The following is an 8,049-nucleotide window of genomic DNA, read 5'->3' as shown; positions in this document are numbered from 1 at the left end:
ATGATTGGAAAGTTACCACTTTCAATCCATTCCATTTTTGAACAGTTCTCTGCAATTTTTTTGCCACAAGTTCCTACTACATGCTATGAAAATTTTTCCACATTCATATATATGCATATTTATGTTACATAATTTCCTTCCCTCCTCCTTTCCTTCTTCCCTCCCCTCAGTGTTGAACAGTCTAATAAATATTGTACATATACATATACATGTTACAGATTAAACATTTTCCATATGAGAAATTAGGACTAAGAGAAAAAGCCATGAGATAGGAAAGAAAAACAAAAGAAATTTTTTAAAAGTGAGTGTGATGCTCATTCAGATTCTGTAGGTTTTTCTTCATTTTGTTTCTCTGTTCTTCCTCTGAATGTGTATAGCACTGTCCATAACAAGTCTGCTAGGGTTGTCCTAACTCTCTGAACTACTGAGAGGAGCTGCATCCAACAAGGTTGATCAACTCACAAACTTGTTAATGTGTACAATATTCTCTTGGGTCTTCTTTCCCTCAGCATCAGTTCCTATAATTCATTCTATGCTTCTCTAGAGATTTACCATTCATGATTTATTATAGAACAATAGTATTCCATAGCATTTATATGCCATAACTTGTTCAACCATACCCTAATTGATAGGCATTCCTTCCATTTCCACTTCTTTATCACAACAAAAAGAGCTTCTATGAATATTTTAGAACATGAAGGGCTTTTCCAATTTTTATGATTCCTTCTGAATTTAGGCCTAGTTTGGAATTGCCAAGTCAAAATGGTATCACTTTTACTGCTCTTTGGGCATGATTCCATATTGCTCTCCAGAATGGTTGAATTAGTTCAAAACTTTACCAGAATTAATGTCCTAATCCTCCCACAGCATCTCCAACATTGATCGTTTTCTCCCTTTTTTCATCTTAGCCAGTCTGATAGGTGTGAGATAGTACCTCTAATTGTTTTAATTTGTGTTTCTCTAATTAGTAATGATTTGGAGTATTTTTTCATGATTATATATAGCTTTAATTTCTTTATTTGAAATCTTGCTGTTCATATCCTTTGACTATCAATTAGGGAATGACTTGTGACCTTATAAATTTGATTCAATTCTCTAAATATTTTAGAAATGAGACTTTTCAGAATTTCCAGTTGTGAAGATTTTCTTCTAATGGTTTTTATTGGTTTTATTGGTGTTAAATTGGTTTTATTAGTGTAAAAACTGTTTTAATATAATATAATAGAAATTCATACATCATGCAATTTATAATATACTCTAATTATTATTTGATCATTAAATTTCTCCCTTTCCATAGATCAGATACATTGAGTATTTTTTTAATCTTTGTCTAAATCCTATACCTATTTTGACATTTTGGTATAGGGTTTGAGATGTGAGTCTGTGCCTAGTTTTGCCATACTATTTTCCACTTTTATTTTTATGAGAAGTTACTTTGCTTTTCCAGTTTGTTATTTTTACTTTTAATGAAGTTGGTTTCTATACTTAATTTTTCATAATTTTCCTGCATAACTCTCATTTTTTCCATTTTTCTTCTTCTCTTCTTTAGTCGTTAAATTCTCTTTTAAGTTCTTTTATGAGGTTTTGGATTTGAGTCCAATTCATAGACTCCTTTGAGACTACCCATGTAGGAAATTTTTCACTGTGTTCTTCTTCTGAGGGGCATTTTTATCATCTCAATCTATAAAGTAGCTTTCTGTGGTTAGCACTATTAGTTTTGTGCTCATTTTAATTATTTGAGCTCTGCTCCTCGAGTATAGGTAGTATAGATCCAAGCTTTTGTGCTGGGGCTGGGGTCTGATCCCTGACTTATCCCTGGCCAAGATGCTGCCTATGCAACCCAGTGGTTTGTTTCCTCCTTTATGTCCAGGCACTGCCTATGCAGTGGTTTGTTCCCAATCCAGGCCTGTCTTTGCCTCAGTGTTCAGACGTTCTTTGGGGTTGAGACCCATCTTGCTGGCTTGCTATCTAGCTGCCAGGAACTGTCCTGTTGTCAAGCTGCTGGGACCTGCATTGTACTGTGGCTCCCCAGGCTATCCTGCTTTTCCTACCTAACTGGACTTCACTTCTTTTTTGCTCCCTTCCCCACGTGACATATTCTCCACAATATCTACAGTCGAAAATTTGTTTTAATTTTGTCTTTTCTTTTCTTGTCATCTATAGGCTTAATGTCTGTTTAGAGGCTTCATTTAATATTGTGTAGGGAGAAACTCCAGGAGCATTCTAGGCTCATGCCATCATCTTGACTCCTGCAATTTTTCTTATAATGAGATGAAGTAATAATGATGATAATGATAACAATAACCAGTATTTATATAATCTTTTAAAACTTGTGAAACTCTTTACAAACATTCTCTCATTGGATCCTTACAAAAACCTTGGGTGGAAGGTGCTATTTTTATCCCTCATTTGCATTTGAGGAAACTGGGGTAGATAGTGGTTAAGGATTTTTTCCAGCATCACACTGTTAGTAAATGATTGAGACAGAATATGAATTCATGTCTTCTTGACTCAACCTAGGCTAGTGCTGTATTTACTGCATGATCTAGCTGCCTCTATTTCCTCTAGCTTTCATCAATTGGTCTTAGCTTTTTTTCTCCCTGCTTTTCTTCCCTGTGTAAAATCTAAATTCTGTCAAGACCCTTCATCATCTGTCCCCAACCCATGTCCCTATTAAACAATATGTATCATGTAGTATATTTAGTCTCATCTTTGAACTGTCACAGCCATCACAATAATTCCTTTATTCAGGCCATTATTTCTTCTTGAAATCCTTCTCCCATCTCTTTTTTTTCCATCCAAATTTTAGTCATCCATTATGGTCCCATTTGATACAAATTCTGGAAAGAGTGCAGAAGGATTGATTGGGACCATTAGGGAGGAGTCTAAAATGCTCAAGAAATGAATCTTTATTTTTTTTCCTTAAAGACACCAAGAAGAGCAATTCTATTAGGAGAATGATACAATTTTGATCTAGAATAATGGACTGAATTTAATTGATTGATTCTATGCTAGTTCTTTTATCCCTTGTGCAATCTCAATATTTATTCCTCAGATTATGACAGTGCTTCATGCTGATTATTTTTATTGACTCCAATTATTTTTGAACTTGTCAACTGTAATATGGGGGTTGAGGACATTCCTTTTTCAATGTTAATCTCCTTATAGACATGGGTATAAGAAATAAAAGGCATGGTAAAATAAAAAAAGAGCACTGGGTGTGAGGAATACCAGATGGACAGTGCCAATGGCTAAACTGGTAACATGCTATGCTCCAAAAAACAAAAGGAAGCCTCCAGTCGGTTGGGCAGATTATATATAGAGGATTTATAGGATGACATACAGACATATGCAGGATGAGAGGTTTTTTTTTTTAGGAATCATCAGAAATATCATGTTCATGGAAAAATGAAAATAATCTGACTAGTAAAATCATATTCACATATGAAGGTAGATAACTTGCTATATTATTCCTAGCTTTATATAAAGTATATACTTCACTCCAAAATTTCATCACTTGCCTGAATGGAAAGTTTTCAAAACTATGAGCCTGAAATATTCAACTGATCTGACCTTTGTGCTAATTTTTTTTTCTGGGAAAAACAGTTTGCCACCTGTTTTCTGTTGAATAAAACATATGCTCAGTACAATCATATGCAAACTAGGGGCAGGCTGGTTCATTTTATGAAAACTGCCTCAGGTAATTTATCTTTTTCTCAGAAATTAATTGTGTTCTCAATTCTTAGTCAATACTACCCAGAAAAGGCATACTATAGTAGTAGTTATTCTTCTCATCAAAACATAGGCATATCTGCAATATTGATCACTTCTATGTTAGGATTATCTATAAATAAATTTTATTTTATTTCTTGAATATGTTTCTCAAGGTAGGTGCCATAAGTTGAAGATTACTAGGAAGACTTCTTTAGGGATCCATTTAACAGTGAAAAGAATTCTAGATTTGGAACCAAGGTTTCAAATCTCAGTTCTGCCATGTATTGTGTTAGGCAAGTTAGTTAATTTCTTTGGGCCTGAGTTCCTCACCTATAAAAATATCAGGATGTATATAGACTGATTGATTTTTAAGGTTCCTTTTAGGTTCATTTGGTTGGTGAACTTTTGCCTAGTGAGAATAGGAAAAACACCTCTCACATCCTCAATAGGCTTCCTGACAATGGTAAACAATTTTTCACCTCTTCCCTAAGTTTCTTGACAGGTCTGAGGGCACAGGTCCTGTGTTTTGCTTGCAAGGTTTTGGATGGTGCTCATAAGATTTGACTATGAGCAAATTGGCTGGGAGGCAAGCCCTGGATGAACCTCTACTCCATGCTATGAAATATGGCAGGTTGGGGACTTAAGGACTCTGTCAACCCAAAAACTCCATTTTGAATTTTCTAATCAACTACCTTTATCAGTGGAGTTCACTGCTGCTCTGCTTAGACTCATTCAGTGATGATTTGCATACTCTTGTCCCCTCATTTGCACCTCACCCCTTTGATTCCTATGACACTAAACCATGTAAGGTAATTGCTTTAGGTTTCTAGGGTTTGAAACTTTGATGAACTATTTATTATCTGAGGTAAAAAATGCAGAGGAAGAGTAAATGGTGCTTCTCAAGTAGAAAGGACATCTTGTTGTCAAGTGTCAACAGATCATTCTGACTTGGCATATCAACATGGTAAATCTAAGGTGAGGGCAACTGCACCCAAAAGAACCAGTGCTTTCTTTTCCAAATATGATTTCCACATTATTATTGAGTAAATTAATTTTAATGCATCTTATATTATCTATGAAAGTCTCATGTTGTTTTAATCCCAAACCCAAACAACTGGACCAGTACAGTATTATTCTCTGTTGTGTTGTACAGATTGTAAGTGGAATAGTCAAGATTTGAACTCAACATTCTTTTAACTTTATCACTTTGCCTTCCTCAGCCTTCTTTACTTCAAGAGTCTTCTTTCCTCTTCTTTAACTAAAATGTTGAAATCACTAATTTTCTACCCACCTGATTCCTAATAAATTGTTTGTTCATTCCACCATATGACGTTTTCGTTCATTGACTTAAGGCTGTCAGGAAGGAAAAAAAGAGTTATTTGAGCTTCTAGGAGTACTGGAGAGATTTGTTAACTGGACTCAGAAACCTTCTGATTTGACTGTAGGTAAGATTTTGGAGGGCCTTGAGGACCCTTTAAATGTATCAGAGGTAAAAGTGACAGCAGCATGAAACTTCATAATACATTACCTTGCAGTTCCTAACAAGTGTTGGCACAGTGAGAGAACTGAAGGGCCAATGGCAGCTTCTTTCCTCTCTCCCACATTAATTTACTTGTAATGTACCACTGAGATACAGGCCCAAGGAGACTGAGTTTCAAGGTGGGAGCTGCAGTAATTAAGAGATGGCTCTTTAGAGCCAGAATTGCAAGAATCTGATGCATAGCCATCTATCACATAGTAGGCATTTCAAAAATGTTAATTCAATGACTGATGGATTCTTCCCTGAAAAGGTCACTGTTCCTTCAAATCTCTCTACCAAACCATGAAGTCATTTTGGGTCCTGTCCAAAGTCCTGAGATGTCATAAGTAAGAAATGAAATTAGAGTTGTAGGGTCCTGGAAACAGATGACTAGACTATAGGAATATCTTTTTAATTTACTTTATTGGGGTTCAGTTTTTGATTTCCAGGATGAACATGACCCCCATATCCCTCTACTCTCCCTTGACATTAGAATCTTTGAAATCTTTGAAAAATCTTTGATTAGTTCTATATTCTTAGAAAAATAAGGAAAGACTTGCATGAAAAAAATGAAGAGTGAAATGAGCAGAATCAATAGAATGCTTTATACAGTTAATAGAAATACTGTTTAAAGAACAACTTTGAGTAATTAAGTCCTTGTAATTATTATTATTATTAAAACACAATGTAATGACAAAGGATATGTGAAAGAAGATACTTCCTTGATCCAGAAAAAGAACTGATAAATAGAACTTTGTATAGAATGATAACTTTATTATATATTTAAAAGCAATAGCAAGTTGTATATATAATAGATTTGCTGTCTCATCTGCAATCATCTTTTTTAAAATTACACTGTTACAGACATGCTTGTTTTCTTCCATAAAATAAAAATAAAATAAAAATGCTAAAAATACTAATACCTCTTCTTTAGCAAACCTTGTACTTCATATACTTACTATGTAAATTATGTGATAATCCCTGAGACTTGAAGCCAGAAAGACCTTCCTTCAATCTACCTCATGCAATTTTCTGGTGGTTGTGTAACTTATGAGCAAATCACTGGAACTTTGAGTTAGGAAGACCTGAGTTTAACTTTTGCTTCATGCCATCACAATGTGACTTATATACAAAGAACTTAATTTGCATTTGCCTAGTAAGGTTGTGGTAAGGATCAAATGAGATACCATATGTACTTTTATAAATCTCAAGATTCTACATACATGTTAGCTATAAACTGTTAGACAATATGAAGAAAGAGGATAGGGTCTGAAGTCTAAGGATTTAGTTTCAAATTTCATCTCTGACTCTTGGCAGTTATATCATCCTGGACAAGTCACTTGGATACTGGGGATATAATGATATGTTTATATCCACATATATGAAATAAATATATTCACATGTGCATTATATAAATGAAATAAATATAAATATTTTTGAGGATGAGATACTAGTAGGTGGACTGTCAGGAAAGAACTCATGCAGGTTGAGCTGAATTTGAGGAAAATAGATTCTATATGTTGGAACTGGGCAAAGAGGGCATTTCAAGGATGGTAGACATTCTGTGTAAGAGCATAGAGATGGAAAATTAATCTGGGTCTCAGTTTCCTCATATGTAAAATGAGGGAGTTGGAAGAAATATTCTCCAATTTTCTCTTCCAATTTGAGATCTATAATGATATTACTGGTGATTTCTTTTCCCTATTGAGTAGTGTGGAAGCTATTGAGAAATCTTGTCTTCACAGGTCTTTAAACTCCTAGTAAGGCAGGCAAGATGACCAGAGACAAAGGCACAGCATGTAACCTGGTGGGATTTGAGGAGAGTCCAAGGTCCATGTAATATAAACGTTTCCCCTTACCAGTCTGCTGATCTGTCTAAAACTCCCACTGTTGTATGGTTTACTTGTAAACTGTCTGGGAAAATATACATTTTAACAAAGCTAAAGTTTTCTGAGGTAGCCTGGTGCAATGATTAGAGTGTTGGGCTTGGATTTTTGGAAGACTCGACACTGACACTAACTAAATATGGTTCTGGATAAGTCTCTTTACTTTTATCTGCTAAACCTTCATCCACATTCTTCTCCACTTGAATGGGGAAATCCCAGGGCTCTATTCTCAGCACTATTCTCCGTTCTCTGTGTTCTCTGATCTCATCAACTCTCATGGGTTTAATTATTATCTCTATGCAAATGACTCTCACATCTATATATCTCTGGTCCTTATCTATCTCCTGATTTGCAATTCCACATCACTAAATATTTCCTACATATATCTCCCTTTCTGTCCATACAGCTTAAATTCAATATGTCTACCTTATACTTGTTTTTTATTACAAATGAAACATTTTACATTTATCCTGGTTAAATTTTATTCTATTAAATTTAGGTCATAAAACAAGGCTGTTGAAAAAATTTTAGGTCCCACCCCTAACTGCCATTACCACTATTATCAACAACTCTAGTATTCATTATTAACACACACACACACACACACACACACACACATATGATATCTTATTTGATCCTCACAACAAGCTTTGGAGGTACATGTGCTATTATTATCCTCATTCTACAAATAAGGAAATTGAGGCCAAGAAAGGTTAAGTGATATGTACAAGTTTAATAGCTAATAAATTGATAAAGCATGATTTAACCTCAGGTCTTGCTGAAGTCCAGTCCTTTATTCATTGTTCCACCTAGCTGCTTCATGGAATGTGTAAGCCTTCCTTTCAGTTTTGTGGAAGAAAACTTATCAGTATAGTCTTATGGGTCTTTACTTTGATATATCATGAAGTAATAGGAGTTATACACAAGAGC

Source organism: Macrotis lagotis, chromosome X (genome assembly GCF_037893015.1).
Source record: "Macrotis lagotis isolate mMagLag1 chromosome X, bilby.v1.9.chrom.fasta, whole genome shotgun sequence".
NCBI lineage: Eukaryota > Metazoa > Chordata > Mammalia > Peramelemorphia > Peramelidae > Macrotis > Macrotis lagotis.
This window is presented reverse-complemented; position numbering follows the sequence as displayed.